Here is a 10146-nt window from a genome sequence, read left to right on the forward strand (position 1 = left end):
CAAATGTGCACACACACTCTAAAGTTTAGTTCCATTTATTTCATCTCACCAACTTAGTGGAAATTAAATTTACATGAAGGGACTCTTCTCCAAGTTCCCTCAATGTGACCACGTAAACAAATATTTCCCAACAACATGAGCAACAGCAAAACAAATCCCCCACAACAGAGTCAACTAAAAAACGAAACACTGGAAAAATTATAAAAACATCATAGAAATCCTTGTTCTCAGTTTGTTCCAAGCTCTTGTTGTGGCAGTGGGGCCTGATAAAGTTGAATGGGTGAAAAGCTGAATGAAGCCAGACAGAGGGAGGCATGCATAGCGTTCACGGTCACATGGCGGATCACGTTTCCTTTGTCTCTAAACCCTATGGCTGGCTTTGTCGAGAGAGGGGATCCGATTTCCCGTGTCTTTGATGTCTCCTCCTCCCACGCTTCCACGCCTCCTTCTCCATAGACTCCCACTCGCCCTCCCACTCACTTGCCCTCCAACCCAGACACACACACACACACTTGGTCATGTCTGCTGCTTTACTGGAAACCCAACACATGACTGTGCTGGTGGAAGCTGGCTCTGAGGCTCTATATTGAATGACTCCATGTGGAAAAAATTTGAGCAGATATATACAGCAGGCCTGAAAGCCCAAACTGAAGACGCCACCCAAAAATGGCTCATATTTTTGTAGACAAATGAGAGAGTGCTTAAAGTATTCTACTGACTGTAGGATAGTATAATAAGCAAGAGCTTCTGTTGAATGTCACAATGGCAGGCTCCACAGTTCTTTGAATTGTCAAATGCACAATGATGCTGAACAAGAGTTAAAAATATGTCATTGTGCTGAGGAATGAAAATAAGCAACCTTGAACTCAGTTCCTATCCAGTCTGAGCGATGCTGAGCTCAAGGTTATCTCATCTTTGTCTGAAATCTTTCACACAGAGCAGAATAAGTAAATAATTATCTGTGAACAGTATTCATGGAGGTGCATGTTTCTTTCATTAGTGCAGTTGAAAACAGGCTTGGCTCAAACTCACAGCCGTTGTTTTCTGGGAAAGTACCTAGAAGGGATTTCATAAGCATGTATTGTTTTACTGGTGGGACTCTGACAATAAAGCACCATTGCAAACTACTACCCCTACTAGAAAGAAAGGCTATACACGAGTTTGTGACAGAGTATGTCTTTTTGAACATTATGGTCATTTTCAAAAGAACATTATCTCCTAATACATGGCACAAACACTAGAGTGTCCTCAATTGGCACACCCTTACCACTACTACCAAGTACATTTAAATGAATAACAAGTGCCTCATCTAACACAACATAGATTGAACATACAATACAATACAGCTCTTTATTATCCTCAAGAGTTGCTAAACTTATTCTTTTGTACAAGACTCTAAAGGGCCCTTCTCGACGCACAGCAGTTTAACTGACAGACTGTCTTTTCATCTTAGTGATGGGGATGATGATGTGTCCTCCGGGGTGTGTCATTACACCATGACATAACTGGTGGCCATGGTTACAGATCATCAAATAAAGTTCTATTTTTAAGCATAAATATAATTTTAGTCACCACATTTAACACCATTACTCAGATTACAGGCATCTTCACAAGCTATATACAGAAACTATTTTTTTTTGTCCTCAAATAAGAGTTGCTACAAGTACAAATATTCAGACTCATATCACGAGGACAAAACTAAGAGAACTTATCATGTTTGTTGAAGGCTCTAGTTCCCGATCTGCTCAGTCAAATTCAAATCTGCAAATGAGATGTTGACAGACTAGCAAATTTGATCATCAATGATATCTGGACAAAAAAATATGGGCAGGGAGATTGAAGAGCATGTGGAAGGAAAATTCTTGGGTAAACGGACTTACGTTCAGACTTTGACTGAAGTACAGACTCTGGAGGATGGGCGGGACAGGCATTCTGAAACTGGAACAGCAGTGGACTTGAAATGCATTCAGGGATCCCTGGCTGTGCCAAGTCCACACATGTTACCTCCTGATTCATCCTTGATAACGGTGGAAACACAAGACCACGTCTGGGTATTTTGTTGTGTTCTTTGAATTGGTACAGTGCTTGGGCAATGACTGATGACGAAGGACAGACAAGAATGTATACTGATAAAAGTCCTTGGTATCTACAACTGCTACAGGCCAAAACCCTTAACAAACCCCCAGTGTTCACTTGGCTTCATGCTGCAATTTTTACAAAGCATAATATTTACATTCAGCATGTGACCTAAATTTCCATATGGGCTGTCTATGGGAGGATAATCCATCTTAACGATTGCCGGGCATCTCCATCTAATTTAAACCTCAAAACAACATGTGGTATGTAAAGCATCCCTTTGATTGCATTGTTGTGGAGGCTTCTGTTGTCAGAAATGGAGGGGGCCCCCACCCTACCGAGGTCCGCCAGCCAGACTGCCAGGGTCAGGGGGGCCTCTTCCCGCACACAGCCATTTAGCTATTGAGGCAGCGTCCTTCCTGCAGCCGGGCTGATGTCAGGGCTGAGGAATGTGGAAAACAGAACACACTGGGGGGCCTTGTTCTCCCACTCTGAATAGTCCTTGGGCAAGGATCCAAACCACATGCCACACACGCAGCCTGAGTAAGGGGGCAGGGAGAAAGGGTCTGAGGAGAACACACAGAGAAAACATACTGGCAATATGGATGTAGTAACGAATGATTTGAGGTTTGACATAGTCATATCACATTAAACTGAATGCAAATTGTAGTTCTAAAAAGTGTATTTTCACAGAACCAATTTTGTGAGGTTCACTCTACATTTCCTTGACCAAAACAATAAAAAAATATATGTACAGCTGACCAAAATGACGACTATTTCCACATCATCATTATCTTTAAGGGGGATCACACCAAATATTGATTCTTCTGTTCATTCACTGCATTTTGTTAATTGATAAAAATAAACAATTAACACTTCCATTTCTGAAGGCATTTTTAGTTTACGGCCTTTTTTTTTTTTAGTTTACAGTACCTGTATCAGTTGGATCTGTATCATCCTCAAGCTTGGGTCCTCTAGCAGAGGCCTGGGAGCCTGAGGGTGTTTGGAGGTCAGTGCCCTGAGTGCTCCTACCATGGGGACCACGCTCACCTTCACTTTCCACGTCCGTTCCAGCTGCTCTTTCAACCCTTGGTACTTCTCAACCTTTTTGTGTTCCTTCTTTCTGATGTTGGCGTCGCCTGGTATCACCACATCTATCACCCCCACCTTCTTCTGCTCTTTGTCCTTCACCACTATGTCTGGTTGGTTAGCAGGACCTGTTTATCAGTCTGGAAACTGAATTCCCACAGAACCTTGGCCCTGTTGTTCTGTCTTGGGTACTTCTCTTAACACACTGGTTCAATCTATCTATCTGTCTGTCCGTCTAATATGATATATTATATTATATCTATTATAAATCTATTATATATCCACCTTACTGTAGTCCATTAATCGCCTTACTGTAGTCCACGACAGCACTGTTTGTTGTAGTTACAGGTACCAGAGAGCACAGGCCTGACCACACCCAATACAGCCAATTGGAAATCCTGTGTGTGATCAGAGGTGACACAGACCGACTTGGAATGTGAGCATCTGGACAAGCTATATGCAAAAAATAAAAGATTTTTATTTGTTTACACACACATCACAGGCTTTGATATAAAGTAAAGAATGCATTTGGACCATGGGTACTTTTTGAACTTTTATACATATTGTTCTGATTGATTTGGAAACAGCATTACCAGCCATCAAATGTAAAATCCCACCAACACAGGTGAGAGCAATGGTAGTCTGAGAGCAACAGAGAGCAATGGTAATCTGTCTGCGGAATATGTAGAAGGACTAAATGAAGGCCAAGGGAGTTTTTGCAGAAGCAAAAGCAAACATGGTCCATGCTAAGAATGAAAGAGAATGAGAAGATGAAAGTGAAAGAGCTGTTCAGAGAACAACAAAGAGCATGTTCATTTAAAACCCTAGGGCAAAAGCCAGTAATAACACACTTTCAGATTAAAAAGAAAGTATTTGATTAAAGTTTAGACCAAGCAAATACCAGGACATCCTTGTTTTGATTGCTTCCAGACAAAGAGTCTCTCTTCAAGATTCACAAAAAAAAATGTGTGGATACTGGAGATAAAGCATGTAGTTACGTAGATGAAGGACGTCAAGACAGATATCACAGAACTTTGTGAGTCCAGACTTCGTATCTCTGTGGGTAGAAACATGTCTGTGATCTCACAGGTGAAATAATCAACCAAGATAGCCCAAACAAATGACCTACAATATATCCCAAACCAGGGAAGAGTATTTTTCGGTGACACCTAACAACCACAATAATCCGACAACAACCAACAATTGTCTGACAACTCTAAAACACAATGTTCACACTAAATGAATGAATTGCATAATGATAAGACACACCCAGTTTGACGCAGGCTGAATTATGAGCGCTGCATTCCTTAAAAATGTATGTACCAAACAACTCCAACAACTATGTAAAGAGGAATTCTGAAAAGGTTTAGATGGTATCGACTGAATAAATCAACTGATTAAGTTGAAGAAACATTTGCTTGTTCCTGCTTGTTTTCTTTTCTACTTTAGTACCATTTTTTAGGTAAATGTACCTTTCACCAACAAACTTTAAAATAACATTCTAGTTTAAGTCCTTACCTGCAGTTTGAGAATTTGCATTATATAAATAGGGATTTAAAACATTTAGGGATGTGAACTGAAGGTTATGTTGACATTATAGACACATGCCCATATACTGTAGAATGTGACTGAGCATAGTGTTGTTTCAGAACATGCTGTACACTTGGCCCACATACATTTCTAATGAGTGTTTTAGATGAAGATGCCTTGCAGCATTTCTTCTGAGCTCCTCTCTGTGTTCTTGCTGTGGTGTGTCATCAGTCGATCTTGGAGTCTGAGCTCGTTGCATGCAATGTTATTGTAAGGTCCAGTCACGTCTGAGAGGATTACATCCACCTCTTATGTAAGGCTTGCACAAGTCCAGACATGCACTTCTGACCAGTTATTTTCGGTCAGAACAGGAATCCGCCTCACTAATGCAGCTGAGAACAAGATGTTCCCAACTACTGATGCAGCATAAATGTGGAATGTCAAGCAGTATCAAAACAGTCTGCTCCTCTACATGTCTTCTCCCAGGACTCCCAGGACAGAAAACAAACAAAAAATGAAATAAAATGCAAGGATAAAAAAGGACAAAAAAAGAAAGAAAGAAAAACATTGCTTATTTAGTATTTTGTGATAATATAGACATAATAGTATTGTGATTGAATAATAATATATTACCTATGCATAATATGAAGACAGACAATTAAAACTGTACTAGTGTAATAACCATGATGGTAGGTTGATTTGTGTGATGTATGTATACACACACGCACAAAAAGAAACAAATAGACAAATGAATATATCCTTAAAGATTAAATTAAGGGAACAATAAGGTCCCTTATTGGGGGCCCTGGGAATGGAAAAACACTTGTGTAATACTATGACGTTGCATATTTCCATTTCCCAACCTGCAAAAGTTGTGACATCCTCATTAGCCTCTGCTGATCGGTTGTGTTTACTCATAATTAGGAAATGCTGACATGCTACATGGAAAACACAATTCTGTTTTTTGTAGTTATCACAGACACTTTTTACTTCCTCTTCGTTCTCTCCTTACAGGAACCATGTTGTTGAGGAGCCCCTTAGTTTCCTGAGATATGCCCCCGATCTGAGGATCAACACCTATCTCCACTTCTCCACTTCCTTTCTCTTGAATCATTTCAAAAATTCAACGGAAATGAAACTGAGGGAGGTGAGAAAATACATTCTTGCATCAGACTGATGTTATTAGGGAAATTATAAGATGTGAGCTAGCCTGTTTGTCAGGTGCACAATTAAAGTTCAGAAGGTGTTACAATACACACACAACACTTTGTGAAGACAACTGGCATCCCAATTTTTATACATATATGTACCAATGTAGTTCCCATGCTTGTTGCTGGATTGCTGTAAGTTACAGCCTAAAACTAAAGTTCATTCCCATGTGCTTTCTTTCATTATTACACAGGATAAGATGACACAATCTCTTGTGCCAAGATCCCAGGCAAAACACATTTAGAAGCCCAGTCCAAATGAAAATCGACCAGCAGGCTAGCAGTCAGCTACCACCTAACAACCACCAACAAGAGCCCTTTTCACTGCTATACAACAAATTGTGTCAGTCAGGTGTCCGAGCTACTTCTCTCACTGGAAAAGAAGTAGTGGGATGAGGATACAGACCTGTTTCAGGTAGAGGAGAGGGTTAAGCAGGGTGAGGGAATAAGGATATAGACCCAGGTTCGGGTAGGGGATAGGGATTGAGGTACAGGACTGAACCACGATCCGCACACCCAAACTCAAAATTAATCTACCAAATGTGCGAGGCAGTTCGCCTCGCACATGCAGACTGAACCAAAACCCAAAAATCACAACCTCCTACCCATGAGTCTGACCGAACAACATAGCACCCAGCTAGCTTGTTTCCTTCTTAGCCATAGCCACTTACTTGCTCACTCTGCTGCAAGGGACATGTTGTTCACTGTGACCCTCTGGTTTCTACCGCATATGCCCAGCTCGCACAAGAGAGCAATGGTGGATTTTGCCACAAATCAACGCACCTCCACCGGCCACACACGGGCGCTCCACCCTCACTGCTCGGTTTCAGGTTCTGCTGAACTGCCCTTATTTATTAAACCAAATGCTATTTTACTTGATCCAGTATGATCCAGTTCCAGGACCACAACATCAAGTGGAGAGAGACATCAGCATTACAGAAGTTAAAGGTTTATATCAATTAATGAAATTTTAAAAAAGGCAGAAGAGTTGTATTTTATTCAGGCCTCTCTAGCCAGGCCTGTGTAAAGCATTGAGGATGCATTTTTTGTCCTTTTGCAGGATCATTACTTCCTTTTAATTCTACCAAATCAAACACATACGAGTTCTTTTTTGTTTGTTTGTTTGACTGTTGCTTTTACTTATTACTAGATTGCCATGTGTCATTTTTTCTTTCATCTCAAAGTTCGTCTTGCAATGTATTTGCCAACCGGTGGCATCATCTGCTTCATGTTGGTAGTCTCACCATAGACAAAAGAGCCCCATCATTGGTGTAATTCTGTTCATTTAGATAACAAAGTAGGCCAGTGCTGTTTTAAAAGGCTTATATCCTCACAGCCATTCTGGTTCCACTTAAATGATGCAATACTCTATTGTACAGAGCTTACAGCCGTAGACGCCTGCTGTTAAAAAATGCATGTAAACACCACTTAAGGGTATGTCAGGTCTGTGGGCTTTGTGATTGGTTGATGCAACAGGAGAGCTTTTTAGTGTTTTTTTTTTTTTTTAAATAACAGCCATATTTATTTCACTGATATCCAAAAGAAATCCTTTTCATAATCCAGCAGACTCCCCAGAGACATCCAGCAACTGTGCAGAGGAAAGAAAAACACACCCGCCCACAGGCTTTTGGTGGCACTGAAAGCATTTGAGACTGTAGAAGGGGACAAAAAGCTTTTGGGCAACATGTCTGTTTCCAAAATCATAGCTTAAGGATGTAGGGAAGGATTTAAAAGAGGTGAACATTTGTAAGAAGTGTACTACATGCCGGATGGTGTTAAAGTGAGAATATAACCTTATTTGCATTTGTATAGATGCATTTACGAAAATGAAGAACTTCCAGAAGGAGACATCAGCCTACGCACATGTGGAATTAAAGGTGCAATCCGTGAGTCGAAAGAAACACCCATCATTTCCAAATTCAAGTTCATTATATGACCAACAAACAAGAAAATATAACATACATATATTTTATAGTACGCTTTTATTTAATGTATGAAAATAAAAGAGTTTTCAAAACAATAATGTTTTGAAAATAGAGAATTCTGGTCTTCAGTCCAGAATTCAGTCTTTATTGTACAAAATAATACATAAAGTCACAATGATAATACAATCACAAAACTCTTTGTAAAGTGCAAACAGCAAAGCATTTCAGTGTAGTGACACTATTTTTGTCCTGTCATAAGAAGAAGGCAGGAAAGCTCAGTTTATGAATATTAAAAGACATATATACTGCATATATCCTGCAATCAATACTATTTTTCTCTGTCTTACACCCCACTGTGGAACTATGCACACTTTCAGTTATATGTGCTCAGGTTTTGAAATGTGCATTCCCTTCTAAATGCAGCAAAAGTAATGAGAAAATTGTAAACTTTAAAAGAAAATTTGTTAACTATAAAAGACACAGGGTATATTCACACCAGGAAAGTCCGATAGTTCACTTGCTTTGGTCTTGACCTTTTTTTAAAAAAAACTTGGTTCAGTTGATAAAAATTATTGGCAGGATCTTTGGCAAAGTTTTTTCAGTTTAAGCCGACACTGCGTCGGTCTCCGGGTAAAGCCTGCCTCGCACATACTCTTGGCAATTTGGCCATAGACATCGGCATTTTTGTGCGTCAAGCGGCTCCTCCGACCATATATCGAGGAGGCAGTGCTCTCTTCTGTGCCCCACATTGACCCATGGACCATTCTTGGTATAAAACAGAAATAAATGAACGAATGAATGAAATGACCAATCACAACATTTTTGTGTGTATGGTGAATTGTTACAAACGGAAGCCCGTTTAATCCAAAAAGACGCTCAGATGCTGCATTTGGTTCAGAAAAGGTTCGGATTGCATTCACAGGACAAACAAAGTGTACCAGGGTTTTTTTACAGACTCTGGTATGGACCAAACAAATGAACCGAGTCCCAGCTATAGAGGTGGTCTCGGATCACTTGTTTGGTCTGAATCAGAGAAAAAGTCTGCTTCAAGCGGACTAAACGAGCCTGGTGTGAATACGACCACTGTTTCCTGATGAAAAGGAGTAAGGACAGTAAGCAGTCATGATTGTTTCTGACAATAAAACTCAGTGTGAGATAAGATGAACCCCAAGCAAATAAAAGCAAAACCTTTGCAAAGTAGATAGCACTCAAGGTAACTGAAGTGACTGCTGATGAGCTAATGGATATAAAATGAAAGTGCACGTTTGCTCTCAAAATCCTAATGTAGATACTTTACTACTTGCAATTTAAGAAGCTGCACCGTGATTTTGCCTTGTCAAGGCCCTCATTAGGTTTATCTGATCATGGATGGAATTAGTGTCCAATCAGATGGCGATGCATGGAAGCTGAGGGAGATGACGGTTCTGCAGGAATGCAGAGTGACACTTGAGTATTTGCAGAGTATTTCCCAGATGAGGGCTCTTCTTCTTCTTCTTCTTCTTCTTCTTCTTCTTCTTCTTCTTCTTCTTCTTCTTCTGTGAAGCACTTTGGGAAAAGTGCTATATAAATAAAGTTTAGTTTGGCTTGATTATTCTAGGTGACATTTTCCTCCCAGTAGACATACCCTGAAAAAGAAGACAGAAGATATTTTTATATAATTCATTGCAAAAACTTGTCATTCAACAAAACACTTTGAGAACCATTTTGCTGGGGGTCAGGTTCTCTCAAATTTCTTCAATAAGCTGTTCCGCATTCCATTGTTATCAAGTTAGTTTGTAAAAGACTAAATATAAATTATTCATCAACCAGTCAGACATGTGACCACAACGATAAGATGTGTTTTCATTTTAAAAGGCTGGCCAAACTCTATTTGATGCAGCAATGACTATCAGTTAAGGTCGCACATAAAAACATCCGGGTATGAGGCATGAGCAATAATCGTAAACAATTAGAGGAATTTAAAACACAGTATTGTTACTTGTCACAGTGGTGTAGGTATGCTGCTCATACTACTATGAATCAATACAGCATTCACTGCTTCCCTGTTTAATCTGTTCTTGTCTTTACAGCTCTGCAGATACTCTATACCACAGCCAAATGTCACTTGGCATGTGCTGAAATGTTCCTCAACAATTGTATCTTGGGGTATGTCCAAAAAGGTGTGTCTGTGTGGCTGGTATCAAGAACTGATCCAAACACCACTTACAAAAAACTGAACTAAGAGGAATCAAAACAAACAAATGTTGCGTTTCCCAAAAACATTCAGACTGTAAATTTCAGGGCAAGGATGTACTTAAACGTAAACTTAGAAGAAGTAA

This window comes from Mugil cephalus, chromosome 11 (genome assembly GCF_022458985.1).
Source record: "Mugil cephalus isolate CIBA_MC_2020 chromosome 11, CIBA_Mcephalus_1.1, whole genome shotgun sequence".
Taxonomy (NCBI): domain Eukaryota; kingdom Metazoa; phylum Chordata; class Actinopteri; order Mugiliformes; family Mugilidae; genus Mugil; species Mugil cephalus.